The 18,704-nt window shown below is 40.1% G+C and overlaps 1 protein-coding gene and 1 pseudogene across 6 annotated transcripts in view; one reads left to right on the forward strand and one right to left on the reverse strand.

Annotated features, from left to right (window-relative positions):
• Positions 1 to 18,704, reverse strand: part of FAM168A (family with sequence similarity 168 member A) — a 138,304-nt gene that overhangs the window by 77,639 nt on the left and 41,961 nt on the right. The window lies entirely within an intron of this gene.
• Positions 2,621 to 8,246, forward strand: LOC118713724 (annotated as a pseudogene).

An 18,704-nucleotide genomic window follows, 5' to 3' on the forward strand; every position in this document is an offset into this window, starting at 1 on the left:
CAATCAGGCAAGCAGGAGAGCAGGTAGGCATTGATCAGGCTGGCAGGTGAGTGGTTGGGAGTCAGCAGTCCTTGATTGTGAGAGAGATGTCTGACTGCCCGTTTAGGAATCAGGCCTAAACGGGCAGTCAAACATCCTTCAAGGGGTCCCAAATTGGAGAGGGTGCAGGCTGGGCAGAGCGACACACCCTCCCCCATGCCCAAATTTCGTACACCGAGCCTCTAGTTTAATAAGCCGGGACCCATCCCACAGAAACTATCCTACCCTCAGGAGTCTTTTCCTTTAGGTCTCGTAAGAACAATAATAGCCACTCACTTATCACTCAGCATACACAAATACCACATGCCAGACACTCCAATAGACACTTCCATTTACATTACCAGTTTCTTTACAAACCAAACCTATTACTGAAGAATTGCTGCCTCCGTTTTACAGATAAATTAAGATTCAGAGAAATTCAGACTTACCCAAAATTATGGATCACTATTATTGTCATTCTTATTTATCATTATCCCCATAAAATGATGAGAAAATTGAGGCTCAGACAATGACTTTTAAGTTATTAAGTAGCAGATGGGATTCTATCCAGTGGTTTTGCTCTTGAAGCCCATACTAATTCCACTACATTGCCTTTCCTGTTCAATACTAAATCTTAAAATGAAAATAAAATTTCAACTCTGAGTATGCAGTTAAAAATAAATGATATGTACAGACTCTTTCTTCAGTTCCTTACAAAGAATAAATGTCATCATTTCTCAAAAGCAGGATAGCAGCAGCGTTTATTGCCAGGAAAATCAAAGGAGTCGGTAACTACCCCAAGAGTCAATGACAGTACCAAAGTAAGGACAGGTGACACTGATCCAAGGGCTTCTCACCGTCATGATGGAATCACACTTCCACATCCGCCAATCTCAGCGGCCAGCCCAGAGGATCATCACAAAATAACCCGCTGATAATTAGATTAGGAAATCCTGATTTACTGGCTTCTTCAATGCTTTCAATGCAAAGCTTTTCTTTTAACAGTATCTGTTCCAGGCCATACGCAATACTCTGACCCTTCAAGCAATGAAATAAGGCATCAGGGTCTCCAACTCTGCCTGGCTGATGGCCTGGAAAAGGAATAACTGACTCTTAAGCCTAAATAATTTACTTAAAAGCTTTGTGGGCATTGGCCCAAAAGGAACAAACACACCAGCCTCATAAATTTGCTTCCTAATAATATTTAAGTGGTCTATCTAGTTTCAGGCCCTAGAAATGGAAAGTAGTCTATAGGAGCAAGAGAGAAGCCTAATGTTGCAGGGAATGCATCAGAACTTGGCTATGAGCTGCTTATATGGGGTTAAAAAAAAAAAAAAAAAAAAGTAAAACCCTGTTGCCAGATACAACTGTTTCCAAAATGGGGTTTCTGAGACTCGACTCCAACTGGCTTATTTTAAATAGCAATTATTAGCAAAAACTGTCCTTGCAAGTGCTGCTATTTTGCTCTGTTGTTACTTGCCCGGACGTGAATGGCCAGAAACAGAAATCAATTCTACAGATTTCTACTGCCATCAGCTAACAAAAACTCAGTGCTTGCTCTCATAAGCTGGGAGAAAGGAAGAGGATGTTGCCCTGTTCAGGTTTTAGAACAGCCCCCCTGGCTGAATGGCTCAGTTGGTTGGATTGCTGTCCCATATATCAAAAGTTTGCAGGTTTGATTCCCAGTCAGGGGACCTACCAAGGTTGTGGGTTTGATCCTGGTCTGGCACAGATAGGAAGCAAGTGCTCTATATTTCTTTCTCACATGGATGTCTCTGTCTCTGTCTCTGTCTCCCCTCTCCTTTTCTTCTCTCTCTAAAAATCAATAAAAACAGCCCTAGACAGTGTGGTTCAATGGATGGAGCGTCCGCTTATGGACTGAAGGGCCTCAGGTTCAATTCAGGTCAGGGCACATGTAGGAGGCAAACAATGTGTCTCTCTCACATTGATGTTTCTCCCTCAGTCTCTCCTCCTCCCTTCTACTCTCTAAAAAATCAATGGGGGGAAAATAGCCTCAAGTGAGGATTAACAAAATAAATATATAAATAGAAATCAATGAAAACATATCCTCGGAGGGTTAAAATACATGTATTTCAGAACTAGCCAAATTTAAGCTAGCTTTGCCACTTATTAATTGTATAACTTTGGTCAAGTCCTTCAACCTTTCTGGGCCTCAATTTTTCCATCTGTAAAATGGGAATAATACAATGGGCTATTGGGAGGAAACGAACTAAATTATACAGGAGATACTATTACAAGAAAATGAACTAAATTTCTGATGAATTTATTTATGTGCAAAGAACCTAGCCTAGATTTCATATTAGCACACTTTGGGGGAGGAGATATAATTAATTTCACATGAATATTAACAAGAGAATGTTCTCACTGTCCTCACTCTAGCATCTAATGCAAACTACATACAATGAACGCACAAGACAAATGGCATTCAATAAGGTTTTAACTGCTAGGGAGAATGCCTGGTCCCAACACCTAAATTTCCTAATCTTGGAGAGACTTTTCTGCATTCAAACTGTGTTTACTGAGCGACTCTTTAGTGTTAGGCCCCTTTGGGAACAATGCAGATACAAACAAATATGACACTATGTCAGCCACTACTGAGCTCATGGTGCAATGAGGAAGACAAATAGAAAAACAAGTTATTACAATACAGAATGTTTTAAAAATTTGCCTTTAAGCTCCAAACCAATTCTTCATTGCCCTTCTCTTCGATACTGGACTGGACTCTGCTGACTACATTTCTCCTTTCTCAGCTGGTTCATGTCAGGTTCTGCCAATAGAGGGTGCTCGAAGGAGACCACACGGCTAAAGGGGAAAGAAGGGACGTTTTCCTGTGTTTGGTTTCTCTATGAGGCAAATAGATCAGTGCACAGAAGGCTTGATAAATTTCAACACAGTGGCTCTACAGGTTCTAAGATGAATGCCTTCCAGACAGTTTCTTCTTCACCAATACACAAGCAGCACATTCCTAGGAACCTATAACTGAAACTCAGTCTTGTGGAGAACTCTTTTCTTAAGCTTCTAAGTTCTTCCTTTGTTCACTATTCCCTCAGCCCTAGGGATAGGAGGTAGGTTTTCTGCATTTACCTCCCTATTACATCTTATTCTCTTTTTAGTAGTTAACCACTTTTTACCTAGTTAACAATTCTTTATATTAAATTTTACCTGTTCAAATTACTAGTGTGGCTTCTATTGCTTCAACTGATCCCTGATTACTATAAGTAGGGCAAATGCTATATTCCGTCATAGAGTCCAGCCTCCATATTTTATAGATAAGAAAGTCGGTGTTTCAAATATTGGAAGTGACCTGCTGAAGGTCAGAGTGATAGAACTGAAACCAGAATAACAAACACTTATTCAGTGTCCAGGCTCTGGTTGGCAGTTGAAAAAAACACAAGTGTTAAAACTATACCAAATCCCTACACTCAAGGGGTCCAATATCTAGTAGGTGATACAGACACTGAAAAATAAAAAAAAGAGTGAGGGAGGGAGGGTTAGTGAATTAGTTGTAGGGCAGGAATTACTATAGCTCTAGGAAGAGAAGGCTCCCTAGAGGCCCTCATCTCACCACACTTTATTCCCTAAACTGAAGGATTCCTGAACTGAATAGAAGGTTACACAACTTCAAAAATAAACCTATAACCAAGACTTAAGAAGTATAAGTAACCAAGAAATAAACCTCTACTCAGCATAATTAGAAAATGTCGCTAATAGTGAATCCTTCTAGAATGGGAAGCAATACAGAAATAAATTATGAATGAGCACTTGTCCGTATTAACTTGGGAGAGAACTGCATTGGCTTACAAAAAGGGCAACAGGAGTTTGAAGAAGAGAGGTATCAGGAATTAGCCTCGAAAGCTTTTCAGAGGAGAGTGTAATTATCCTAACTAAGCTGAAAGAAAGGCTTACAAGACTAGGAAGATGCAGCCTGTTTCAGAGAACACTTGTATATAAGGAAGAATACACCTATGGTGAGCAGATGCTGACAGGGGAAGAGGCTTTGAGAGCCCTAGACCAGAGGAGGCCTAGTTTACCTGACTCTCCGGTTCTAGCTGAATCAAGCTTCCACTGCTTCCCTTAAACAAGTTCTTTCATATTTCTCGACATTTTTCACATTCTGTTCCCTGTCCCTACAATGCCCTTCAATCCCTTTCTGTCTCAAGAGCTGACCCATCCTACAAAGGCACAAATCAATCATCATCTTCACTGTAAAGTTTTCTCCAATCACTCCCAACTCTTGCTCCGGGAAGAATTAATCATTCCCTGTTAAGTGCTTTTTGTATCTCTCTCAATTATAGCACTTCCTTACACTATAATGTAATTGTTTACATGTTCCTTCCCAAACAGACCATGAGATTCCTAACATTCCCCAGTCTCTATTATTGTTCCTAGTATACTATTGTACATGAGCTCAATAAAGATACCCAGAATTACTCTACTAAATTGCCTAGACAAATTCAGCTTTTAACACTAAGAATGAATGGATTTTAAAGACCTAACATTCCTTGATTCATAATGATTCCCTCCTGGGGTCCAGAGTTATTAAACTGTACTAGAAACTACGTATTTCTATTTGAGAGCTTAAGTACTTCCTTGTGCCAAACTGGCAGTGCAACTGTGTAACTTCAATGCTTCCACTAAAGGAATTAAAGCTTGTTGCAAGTCCAAACACAACAGTTCTTTATCTTCCTCCTTTACATAAATTGGAAAAACAGCCTGAGAATTTCAATCAGCTGAACCCTTCCCAGGAAGAGAAGACTTGGCTGTTTACTAACAGTTCAAACTAATATGCATGTGGCTGGGATATCTTCTTTTCTGGCAGCTCAGATTAGGGAGGAAGTGCCATGCACTGCAATCAGAGAGCAGGATTTGGAGTTAAAAGAAGCGAATGAGTCACAACTCCATCTCTCTATTTTATCAGGTGACCTTAAACAAGTCAATCTCTCTGAGCTTCCATTTCCCCAGGTGGGAAATAGGAAAAATATAACCTGTCCCACCGCGCTTCTACTATAAGGATCAAATGAGGACTATTCCTTATTGCATTGAACTCTAATCTTATGAATCTGACCCTCTCTGAAGGTGGTTACATCTAAAGGGACCGGACAGAGAAGGGTCAGAGCACTAAGGTTTGAGTCAGACAACCTGAGATTAGGCCCAGTTCTACCACTCAGTTAGGTGATGGGAAAAGTCATTTAATCATTCTGAACCTCAAATTGTCCTATCTAAAACACATGGAATACTCTTACAAGCCCTACTACTTGTAGAATTACTGTGAAGCTTGAAATAAAAAGAAGATGATATGAATGAAAGCAATTTACTTGACAAGCCAGAAGTTTTATTACAATACCCCCCATTTGTATAGAATTCAGCAATCCAATAACCTTGCTTTCTGGAACACACAGAACTAGGAAGTGAGTTAAAAGGGCCTCTTCCAAGCCAAAATAAGTGTCTTTAATTCTTCCCACTTTACCACTAGTAGAGTCCCCAGGGCCTCACTCTTCCCTTAAATACACATCTAATAAACTCAGTAATTTGAGAGCACCCACATATAGGAGGTGAGGAGTGACAAAGTAAGAAAGGAGAACAATATTGTCTGTTGTGTTTCACAAACAGCAGGAGAAAATGTAAAACAATAATTCCAAACCACCATAAGAATGTAAAAAGCATAGTACTCATTAAACAGGTGGCCCTTTGCTTTTGTTTGTGTTTTAAAATATAGATTCAAAGTAGTTAATTTAAGTTACAATAGCTCCTGTGGTACAGTATAACACAAAAAGGCAGAATAACTGATGTTCAAAAGTAATGAACTTTAATTCTAAGAAAGATTAAATAATATGTCTATTCTGTAAAGGGAGATATATAATATAATGAATTTTATATACATTCTGGATTTTTATAAGGCATAAAGGCATAAAAATGAAGAAATGGAGGAGAGCGATAACCACAAAATATTGAAAGCTATAAAGCAAATGAATGAACAGGAACTGATTTATCAGATCTAAGAAAGATGGCTACTAAGCCAGCAGTGAAAAAAAATTAAAAAGCAACAATTTAACCTATAAAACCCCCACAAAATTCTGAAACTGGTAGCTCCATGTTCAGGTTTTCTTTTCCCTCTGGAAATGAAAAAATAGAAGATCTCTAGACAAAGAATAGCAGGCACAGTTGAAGGCAGGGTTACTGTACTGAAAATAAGAGTCTAATAAACTGAATATTGAGGACCTCTTGGCTGTCTTCCTCCCCCATTCAGCTTCTAGACCAGTAGCAGCCAGTCCTATAACCTCTACAAAGGTGACCAGAGAACCCTTCATGAGAATCTCACCCACCATAGTGGAAAGATAAAAATACTATCATTGTAGCTGCCCCACAAATAGACCAGTGAGGGCCACAATCAGTAAGCCCTGACCAAGTACTTAGAATTTCCAGGCAGCTTTTTAGTATCTCCCATTTAAAAATATAGACACCAAAGATCATCAGACATCTAGGGAAAGCTCCAACATGAAACACAGAATTCCGATCCCATTTATATCAGAAGAAATTTGAGGATCCAAATTAAAAGTTATATAAAAGAAAGCGTAACAGTAAAGAAAATGATTTAAAAATCCTATCAGCCCAGCTAGAGTGGCTCAGTAGCTCAGTTGGTTGGTAATCTAGTGTGCCAAAAGGTTGCCAGTTCATTTCCAGGACAGGACACATATCTGGGTTGCGGGTTTGATCACTGGTCAGGGAGTATAGAGAAGACAACTGATCAATGTTTTTCTCTCTCACATGATGTTTTTGGCCCCCTGCTTCCCAATCTCTATTTTCCTTCCCTCCCTCCCTCCTTTGCTCTGAGTTTGTCCTCAGGTGAGGATTAAAAATATATATGTATATACACTAAGTGGCCAGTTTATTATGGTCTCTGAATGCATGATAATCTGGCCACTCAGTGTATATCTATATAATAAAAGGCTAATATGCAAATTGTCCCCTCGACCAGGAGTTAGACCAGCAGGCAGGCCAGCCAATCACCTATATCCCCTCGCTCTAGCCAGGCTGGCCGAACCCACCCATGCACGAATTCATGCACCAGGCCTCTAATATATATATTACACACACACACACACACACACACACACACACACACACAGTGGCCAGATTATGCATTCAGAGATCATAATAATCTGGCCACTCAGTTTATACCTGCCCTGGCTGGTGTGGCTCAGTTGGTTGAGTGCCATCCCATGTACAAAGAGGTGGCTGGTTTGATCCCAGTCATGGCACATGCTGGGGTTTCAGGCTTGATCCCTGGTAAGAGGCATGCAAGCAGCAGCCAATTAATGTTTCTCTCCCTGTCCCACTCTCAAAAAAAAAAAAAAAAAAAAAAAAATTAAATCAGATCAGATGGACTACTCCTCCCATCAACCTGAAAATTAGCTCTTTCCAAATCTCTGTTCATTTTACTGATAGGTAATCACTTATTCAGAAATAAAAGTATAATTTGCTAAGTCTGGCAAGGTGCTGTATTGTTTCCGCATTTATTTTTCAAATTTAAAGAAATGTTGTGGGTTGTGGCAGCGAGCTACCATCAACAAAAAGTGCAGCAGAAGCCCTCACTGGTTTGGCTCAGTGGATAGAGCATCAGCTTGAGAACTGAAGGGTCCCAGGTTCGATTCTGGTCAAGGGCGTGTACCTTGGTTTCGGGCACATCCCCAGTAGGGGGTGTGCAGAAGGCAGCTGATCGATGTTTCTCTCTCTCGATGTTTCTAGCTCTCTTTCCCTCTCCCTTCCTCTCTGTAGAAAATCAATAAAATATATTTTTTTAAAAGTGCAGCAGAAACAGGGTAGGCACAGACTGGCACTCAGACACCAGCTGCCCCGCACACCTTGTCACTCTCTCCGGATACCTTACAAACCAAACTGGACCAAAAACATGCCTGCTGCCTGCCTCAACGCGGCTGGGAGCCTGGGAGCGCCCACCTGCCCTCCACAGACCAGCAGCTGACTGACCATAAGCCACCATCCCTAGGCTACACCAAGGAAACTGGGAACAGCCAGGAGCCCCAGAGCAATTACAGTTACTGGCCATCATCAAGGAGTTAGAGAAAAAAATCAGACCCACCTACACGGGAAGCACGAGTGTGATAGACAGACTAAAATGAGGCATCATCCATGCTAGAGGGCTGGCTCAGGAGTGTTTGGCTGAAGCTGAATGGAATGTCAGATCCTAGATGCCTTATTAGTTTGGAAAGTTTTCCACTTCTTCCAATAAGTTTATAGTTCATCTGAAATTGTTTCTCCTTCCAATTCCCATCCCATGGTTCTTTAGATTCTGAACCTTCAGTCTAAGATGGGGAAGAGATTTTGCAGTTGATCAGTATTTATATTTTTTTATTTTTAAATATGGAACTATCCAGTGTGTGTTTTGTTTTGTTTTGTTTTGTTTAAATATGACTTTATTAATTTCAGAGAGTAAGGGAGAGAAAAGAGAGAGATGGAAACATCAATGATGAGAATCATAGATCAGCTGCCTCCTGATGCCCTCTCCTGGAGATCGAGCCTGCAACCCGGGCATGTGCCCTGACTGTGAATTGAACAGTGACCTTCTGGTTTATAAGTCGATGCTCAACCACTGAGCAACACCAGCTGGGCCTCAGGCTGTTCTTTTTAAGCACTAATTCAAAAGATACACATAAAAGTTTCCTATCTCACAACAAAACAGCAGTTTGCCTGCAAGACACAATGTTTCTCTTTTGTATACATTTATATTACTCAAATTGTCCCCCCCCCCCTTCTTAAGCTAATACAACTCTTGAGAGTTATGTTTTTAGTGCATACTAACAACATGTTTTACTTAGTAACCTATTCATGGTCCCTGTTGGCCAAACAGTATAGATTCTACTTAATGTAACTTCTCAGTTAACTGTGAAACAGACCCTTCTATCTCTCAGAGACCAGCAGCCAGAAACACTGCAGTGGTGCCCTTGAGGAAACCAGTATTCCAAGGTCGCCACCACCAGGTTTGGTTCTCCCCCCACTAACCCCCCCCCCCATCTCCTCAGATCTTCTTTAAAAGAACAAAGATTGTGTTATGTTACCTTGTCAGAGTATCTCTCTCAGCCTGGTTTTAAGGAAGACATGCATCCATCCCAACCCCTCACCCTCCAAATTCCCACTGACAGTGGCAAATTCCAACCACTCTCAGAGCTAATCTTACACACACACACACACACACACACACACACACACACACACACACACACAAGCAGTAGCAGCAGCATTCCCAACAAGCTCTTTGGAGCCCTAGCTGATATTGGCAAGGACAGAAATAGCCAAAACCCATGTTGACAGAACTCCATTCCAAAATCATATCTCCTCCTCAGCCAGTCCCAGCAGAGTTCCTGGTAAATAAAATACTGCATAGTCAGGCACACATCACAAATGAATTCCATTAAGCCAATGCAATTTCTCTCCCTGAGGCCTTCCCACTCTTATAAAACCACCAGGAACTGAAGAAAGCTTTTATTCTCCATCTGAACAACTGCCTGCAAGCCCTTGGTGGTCAAGGAAAATTGGATTTGAGAAGCAGATGGCTTATCCAAGAGCCTAAAACCTAAGGTGAAAAAGAAGCAATTTATAAAAACCAAATATTCCAAAAGAGAAACTACACTTCTCTGAAGTAACAGAGTGCTGTCATAGTTATGATTTCCCCTCCAAACTGAGAATCCTCAAATCACCTTGTAGAATGGGGCAGAAGTCAAGAGTCATAGACAGACTAACTCTAGCTACATTGGTCCATAGACTCATACTAGGTATCACCACAGGTTCATACTAGACTCTGACTTCTAGATTTTTCTAAAAGTAAGCATCACTTGTTTGTGCCAACTGTGTTTGGTTATGGAGATTTGACTATGGAAAGATTTTGTCATGGAAGAAAAGTACTATTATACCAAATAGACCCTCAATATGATGAAGAGAGAAAGAAACATAAATGATAAATAAGATAATTTAAGTAAATTGAACTGGCACAAGATAGATGCTTAATCAGTGTTTGCTCAACTGAACTGAAGAAGAGATGAACATTTATTTAGTCCTTTCTGATTATCAAAAATGACCTAAGCAGCTTTTATATAATTTATCTCTTTTAATCCTCAAAACAATTCAGAACAAGTGTTAATTATCCTCATTTTACATATAAGAAAAATAAAAAATACTTGTGTTTCACTGCACAACAAAATATGCGGAGGTAAGCACTGGACCAGGAATTGGAATACTACCCAAGTTCTAGTCTTAGCTGTGCCAAACTGCTATGCAGCTTAAAGATTCTTCCCTTCTCTGGATATTAATTTTCTCACCTAACTCAGCAGTGGTACATTTAACTTAAAAGATGAGTTACATTATCTCGAAATTCCAAAAATATAGGGTATACAATCAAGACTCTGCTGGACAAGAAATTCTCCCTTATTGCCCAGTGTTCACTCTGCTCTCCCTCTGGCTATATTCTTAGGACTAACAGCTTACCTCCACCTGTCCATAAGCCGTTTCTAAGCCAGAGCATCCTTTCTGGTGCAGCTCACCACCTGTGCCGGATGCCTCATTAAGTGTAAAGCTGATACTGTACTTAGCTGGAAGCCTGGTGCACAAATGTTACCTGGAAATGAATAAATCATTCCAGTTGTGTTGGGTTGCAATTGTAAGGGCAGCAGCTGTGGGCCTGAAAACAGATGGTCTTATAAGGATGGAGGACTTGGCTCCGATCTGATTTTCCTAAGGAAAGCAGGTTTAGGTCAGCAGGAAGCCTGGCTGGTTAAGTGCCTGAGTACAGCTAGTAGCCAGTGATGAGAAAAAATGACAGAAATGCACTTGCTGTTTCTTTTTATAATAAATGAATATATTGAAGAGACTGCAACTACCAGAATCTCCAGCCTTTTTTTTTTTTGTACCTACTCATCAACTTCTAAATTATTTTCTTTTCAGTCCAACATTTCCTTCCTTGATTTCAATACAAAGGTGAGCTCAGAGAGTGTTTAACACAGCCTAGGCACAAAAACAAAGTTAATATCTGCTTACTAAAACAAATGGAAAAACTGGACTTACTGGATGACAGTGTAATGAGTGATGATCCTGAGGCATCTCAGGAGCACTTCTGGCTCACCTAGAAGTTGGGATGTTTGCAGCAGAGCTGTTTTTGCTCAGAGACTTGCTGAGTCTACTTCCTCTCCTCTATTCTCTCTCAAACAAGAACACATATACAGGAGGAATTTTTTTAAGCCATAATTAACCTAATTAACAGAGTAATAGAAATAGAAATAGCCACAGTGTTCTAGTCAGGCTGCAGGGCAAACAAGAATTCTCTGGCTAAAAAAGTGAGGGGAGAAAATAGCATCTACTAGGGAGAAAAAGAAATCACAACCATGTGGCAGAAACTAAAGGATATGTAAAATGGATGGTCAGCACCACCTGCCTGAGCCCTCATCCATATTCCCCAAGATGGATTGGATGCCCCTGATTTATCAAATAGGAATTCACAGCAGACAAAAGTCAAATTATGAGCTTCTTGAGGGCTGAAAACTATGACTTTCATCTAGATCCCCAGGGCACAGAACATGGCACAGATAGGCACTCATATTTGTTGAACATATGGTAAATTAGTAAAATCAGATTGAAAGAGCCCCTCCATCTCTTCCAGTGTACTAGCACTACTCAAGAGTGCTCTTATCATAACCCGCCATGCAATCCATAAATTTTCATAAATACCATACACACAAAAGCATACTGTATCTGCAGGCCACCTCCCCAATGGATTACCTACAATTGCTTCTGAAAAAAGGTGATAGCAAATCCCAAATAAAACTTTTATACAGCTCCCACTACCTTCAGAATAAAGTCGACACACCTTAATTCGTATCTAAGGCTCTCTTGCAAATTGGCTCTTGCCTTTCTTTTCAACAACTGTAAGTACCTGCCAAGCATGAACCCGCTGCCCCTTAAAGATAGTCTGCAATCCTGCTTCAGCATCTCTAGTTGCCACAGTTCCCACAAGATTCATTACTACAAAAATTTGGTCTACTTAAGTTCTATCCACCTCTCCTGGGATAGATAAGGTCATCCATTTTACAAACTCTATGATAATTGGCCCAGAGTAGTGTTCGTTTCCCTTCCTGACTTACAGTAATCATGTTCATAGCACACATTCTACATTCAATGATAGCATGTTGTTGTTTTTGTAGGGACTTATGTTCACATACAGCTTAGCACAAGGTATGGTATGCTCTTCCAACCAGTAAATCTCATAACACCTTTATGTTACTCTATTGCCAGTGGCTAGAAAATTAGCCTATATCTAGTAAGTGCTGCTTGTTCATTCAAAAATTGAACATTTTTCCATTTTAAAATTCAAGTGCCAACTAATATATATATCATTACTATATTTTTTAAAGGGATTATCAATTTACCAACATTCTCATCAATTTTATATAGTAATGTTGCCCAGCTTGTATATCTCAGTGGTTGAGAGTCAACCCATGAACCAAGAGTTCACAGGTTCAATTCCTGGTCAGGGTACATGCCTGTTATGGGCTCGATCCCCAGTTGGAGGTATGCAGGAGGCAACCCATCAATGTCTCTCTCTCATTGTTGTTTCTCTCTCTCTCTCCCTTCCCCTCTAAAATCAATTAAAAAAACAACAACACAAGAACATATATAGTAATGCTGGTGGGAGAAAACAGCAGCAGGTATTAGACCTTGGTACTTGAGTTCTAAGAAAATTCAGAGCCTAGACTCAAACTATAAGAGAAAGTTTATTTATAGAAAGTCACAGAGGTAAAAATAGTGAGCCACAGAAGAAATGGGTTCAGGAAACAATTTACAGAAGCAAAAGAGCCCTTGGAGCTTAGCAGAGAGAGGCAAGGAAAAGACGCCTGAGGGAACAGGGTGGAGTAGGTGCAGGGTGGGTGCTGGTCTTGAGGGTTATTTATCTTAAGGTCTCAGGAGAGGATCCCAATCGAATATTCATCAGCTTTCCAGGTGTGTCCTTTCAGAGTCATGGTCTCTACTGGTTGGTGGGCATGAGGGCAGGAAGTCATTAGTTAACACAATTGGTCCTGAAGTCAGTCATGGTCTGGCTGTCAGGTTTTACTGCTTACCTGGGCCTGGAACTGAAATGCAACTGAGGCCTAAAGACATGTGATGCAGACCAGAACCTCACTGCCCTGGGGGTTTAATGCTTACGGGCTGTTTTCCAGGCCCCCTTGCTCTTTCCCCATTCAAGGGGGTCTAACTTGCAGGACTAACAACATGCCAGGAAGAAAAGGCCACGGAAGGGTCTGAACTGCATGGCCAGCGATATGAAAGGTCAGGGGGTAGGGAAGGAAAGGTTACCTTGGGGCCAGTTCCTTGTTTTCCCAGGTTTGCCCATTGCTAGGCACCCAGAGCTATCTGCCCTGCTGACCTGCTGTTCGTACCTGGCCAGCCCATCATCCTTGCTCTGCTCATGTTTAACTGCTTACATTATTAATTCCTAGGTTTCTTTCTGAATCAAAAATAAACCTATACTGTGTAACCCATCGACCTATGAACCAGAAGGTCATGGTTCAATTCCTGGTCAGGGTACATGTCCAGGTTGCAGGCTCGATTCCCAGTGTGGGGCATGTGGGAGAAAGCTGATCAATGATTTTCTATCATCATTGATGTTTCTCTCTCTCTCCCTCTCCCTTCCTCTCTAAAATCAATGAAAAATTAAAACACACACAAAAGACTATATTGTATACAGTGAGGTATTAGGAGTAATTATGTTTCATTATATCTTGATTCTTAGAAAACTGGTAACCTAAAAATTCTTTAAGGCAGTGATAACCCTTTAAGCTAACATTATGTGACAACTAGGTATAACTACTCATCTTTTTTTAAAAAATTTAATTTAATTTAATGTTTTTGTTGATTTCAGAGAGAAAGAGAGAAACATCAATGATGACAGAGAATCATCTGGATGCCTCCTGCATGCCCCCTACTGGGGATTGAGCCAGAAACCCTAGCATGTGTCCTGACCGGGAATGGAACTGTGACCTCCTGGTTCATGGGTCAACACTCAACCACTGAACCACATTTCCTGAGCTTCCACTCATCTTTTAAGACTCATAAAGCTATGACACTTTTAAAAATATATATTTTAGCAGAAATCGGTTTGGCTCAGTGGATAGAGTGTCGGCCTGTGGACTGAAAGGTTCCAGGTTCAATTCTGATCAAGGGCATGTACCTTGGTTGCGGGCACATACCTGGTGGGGGGTGTGCAAGAGGAAGCTGATCGATGGTTCTCTCTCATTGATGTTTCTAACTATCTCTCTGTAAAAAAAATCAATAAAATATAAAAATAAATAAATAAGTGGTTTTTTTATTGATTTTTTTAAGAGAGAGAAAGGGAGAGGGTGTTAGAAACATCGATGAGAAACATCAATCTGCTGCCTCCTGCAAACCCTCTACTGGTGATGTGCCCACCAGGTACATGCCCTTGACCAGAATATAACCCGGGACCCTTCAGTCTGCAGCTGACACTCTATCGACTGAGCCAAACCTGTTAGGGCTATGACACTTTTTAAAATTATTTTTCCCGCCAGAACCGGTTTGGCTCAATGGATGGAGCGTCAGCTTGGGGACTGAAGGGTCCCGGGTTCGATTCCGGTCAAGGGCATGTGCCTTGGTTGCGGGCACGTCCCCGGTAGGGGGTGTGCAGGAGGCGGCTGATCGATGACTCTCTTTCATCGATGTTTCTAACTCTGTATCTCTCTCCCTTCCTCTCTGTACAAAATCAATAAAATGTATTAAAAAATTAAAAAAAATTAAAAATAAAATTATTTTCCCCCACTTCCAGGACTAACTAATCTACTTATTCTGGGTTCCACTTTGCTCCAGATATATCTGACCCAATTCTAGATAGAACCCTAGATATATTTCTATCATAGCACCTGCTACACTTAATTATACTTCCTTATTAACATGTCTATCTCTTTATTGATTTGCCCCTCTAGATCTGTGCTTTCCTGTACAGTAGCCATTAGATACATGTAGCTACTTAAATTCAAATTTATGTTAATTAAATCTAAATAAAATTTAAACTTCAGTTTCTCAGTCACACTAGCCACATTTCAAGCACTCAAAAGCCACATGTGGCTGGTGACTACCATATTGGACAGCACAGAGACAGAACATTTCTATCTGAAAGGTCTATACTGGACAGGGCTGTGTAAATCGTGTATGTTCCCTTAGGCACAGTCTGACTAGCAGGCAGTCTGCAGGAGCTATGCCGAATTTCTTTCTTTACCTCAACACTTAGTAAATCACCAGTAAATGTCTCTTAGGAATGACACTGGGTGACAGAGCTCGTTCCATTTTTCTTGTTACCACACACCACCAGGGCCTCTCCTCCATATAGTCAATGTCCCCTGTAAACTAGAGTCAGGATACTAATCTGCCTCTATCCCAACTTGTGGAAACAGGTAGGAACTACAATAGTTAGAGATACTCGGAAAGCCTTTGCTTGGCCCCTCTCTACAAAACAAATCCCCACTACTATGGAGACATTTCTTTTTCAGGTTTAGCATGTAACTAAACTTCAGGTGATTCCAAAAGGAACCTTTTTTTTTTTTTTTCAAATATTGGAACAAACAACTCGGCAAAAATAAAAACTTAGAAATTTACCACACTTTTGGGGACTCCAAAAATTAATATATCCTCAGTATGCTCTTTACATTACAAAAAAAAAAAAAAAAAAAAAGAAATTGGCACACATTTTCTGAGGACCTGTTAAGGGTTAGGAACTAAAGAGAAATAAATTCTAGTGGCAGACAGAAACATAAATTGGAATGACACAAAGCTGCAAGTGATCTGCGATAAGGGGAACTATGAAGAGCACAAAGAGAGGCTCAGAACCCAGTGGTAAAACGTGGTGGGGGCGAGAGGGGTGGACCCACAGGGAGGTTGATCAGAAATAAGCGCAAGCGGTATCTTAAAGCAGGAGTGGGGAACCTTTTTCTGCCAGGGGCCGCTTGGATAGTAGTAACATCATTCCCAGACCATACAAAATTGTCAACTTAAAAATTAACCTGCTATGTTTGGTCAAACGTTTAATTTTCACCCCTAATGCCTTGGCAGGGCCAGACCAAAATGATATTGTGGGCCTCACACAGCCCAGGGGACCGGACGTTCCCCACCCGTGTTAAAGGGTAATTAAGAGGTTGAGAGATGACGAAAGGGTGGGAGGCTGTCACAAACAGAAACAATGGCATTTCTGAAGGTACGGAAATGTCACCTGGACAGCAAATGTCAAATAGTTCAGTCCGACTGGAACAACAGGAGAAAGAAGTAAGATTTAAGACTAATGAGGCAGGCAGAGGCCAAATCATAAAAAAACTTTGTAAACTAAACTAAAGGGTTTGCATTTTATCCTCAACACCATAGGAACCTCTGAAGGTTTTAAAGCAGGAAAAAGGAGTGCAATATATATTTAACAATGCTCACAGAGAAGCAGTCGGAAGGATAATCTGGGGGAGGTGAGACAGGAACAGGGAGATCAGGCAGGAAGTTGCTACACAAAGTAAAAAGACAGTATATTTTACCACAATTTTTAAAAGAGATGAGACAGCACCCATCTGATGCAAACAGTTTTAAACACAACCTATTTTAAATGGGTCTCTCTCCATTAGTCTATGCCTCTAGTAGTAAAAGCTGTAACACCATGATTTAATTATATAGCACAACTACAAACGCAACAAAGTCTATTACATAAGCCCTAAAAAATTACACTGCACTCTAATTCAATAGCCATTCTGGACTTCAAACTAAAACTGCACATTTTTTTCTGCTCATAATTTTGAAAACATTTCAGCCAGCTGAGCACATCTGTGCAATGTGCAACAAGTGTAAACAATTGAGCAGGAGTTTAATGAAACACTTCCTATTCCCTATTGGGGGGGGAAATTAGAATATTCTAACATGGCAACATCAGATTGCAAATTGACATTTTTTAATTAGCTTTTTTTTTTATATATATGAACATGCCAGTTTTAAAACCCATCTGGTTGCATGGTGCAGCTGCCCTGAATGAATACAGCATTTTCAGTTATTAGGCACTTGGCTAAAGCATTCAGAACTGCCATGTGTCATCAATAGCAAGAGTCTCAAGTATAATACTTAGGAAGTACCTACATACTCAAGCTTGTATGAGAGAATTTCTAGCGGTGGCCAACCTTTCAGACCTCACGGACCACCATTACTGGTTGGTGACCGCTGTAGTCTGTCCTAGAGAGGAGGGGACGTATGGGGACATGGAATGAGCAATCTCACAATTTTAAGAAAGTATCTTTCAGTTTTACCTCTTATTCTCCTAAAGGCAATGGGCTCTGATGTCACTGATCCCATAGTTCCTTAGTCTAGAGAGTTTTACCTACCCTCCTGCCTTGTACCAACAAAATCTGAAAAGCCAAGGCTTTGGAATTGGACTAAAACTGGTTTCAATTACAACTTTATCTCTTACAAACTGCATGAATTTAACATATTGCTTAACCTTCCTGAGACTATTTCTTCATGTGCAAAATTATAATACCTAACTTAGAACTTAACACATTGCTTAAACCTCCGAGACTATTTCTTCTTGTGCAAAATAATACCTAACCTTGCAGAGTTGTGGTGAGGATGAAAGAAAATGTATATAAAATATATATAAAACATCTGGCTTATGTGGGCATTCAATAAATGCTAACTAGTTTTATACTCTCCTGTGCACCTCACTTGTTTATAGAACAGTAATTATGCACCATATAGCAAAAGCCTTAAAAGTTTATTGTGAGGATTAAATGAAACAATATAGGTTAAGGATTTAGAACAGTGCCTGACATGGCAGGCAATCAACTTTAATTGTTATTGCTGTTACTATTTCATGCCAATATCATAGCATGTATCACACTGAATTACAATTTATTTGCCATATTCCTCCCATCTAATACTTAGCATAAAACCTCCATAAATATCTGTTAACCAGTTGAATAATGAATGAATGGTTGAGTGAATGAACTGAAGACATATAAGTCTGTGAAAGAGGAATACCTCTCTGAATTTATCACACAATCTTCCCTGAGTAGCCATGCAATAAGAATGTATTATTTTGTGAATTGATGTATTTTATCAAGCCGGTGTTGTAAATTGAAGTATTCTTGAAGGCCTGTTTTACAGATAAGAAGCAGAGTCCCAGAGAGATTAAAGATTAAGATCACTTAGGTAGGACAGGAACTAGAATTCTCTTTGGTTTTTCAGAAACTAGTTCTAGATTTTTTTCTCCTGGGGCTTGCTCTATCTCCATATTCTAAACATTAACTGTGAGATTGGTCAAGTTTTTCCAATCTCTCTGATTGCAAGTAGAAACCTCTGAGTCAGAAAGTACTACTAATGAATGATGAAAAGGTGAAAAAGGAAAGTGACCAAATAAGGAGAAAATCAGTGTCTCTTTGAGAAAGAAGCAAAGCTCTAATTTATTTAACCTGAACATAGAGGAAGCAATTAAATCTGAAACTAACAAGAGGATAAAGCTATGAACAAATAAGGAAGAGGACAGTAAGAGGGTCAAATATGAAAGCTAAAGTGGAGGTTACAGAAAATAAAAGGCATATTATCTTTATACAAAAGTATTATGTTCATCTTAG

Source organism: Pipistrellus kuhlii, unplaced genomic scaffold (genome assembly GCF_014108245.1).
Source record: "Pipistrellus kuhlii isolate mPipKuh1 unplaced genomic scaffold, mPipKuh1.p scaffold_m20_p_9, whole genome shotgun sequence".
In the NCBI taxonomy this organism is placed as follows: domain Eukaryota; kingdom Metazoa; phylum Chordata; class Mammalia; order Chiroptera; family Vespertilionidae; genus Pipistrellus; species Pipistrellus kuhlii.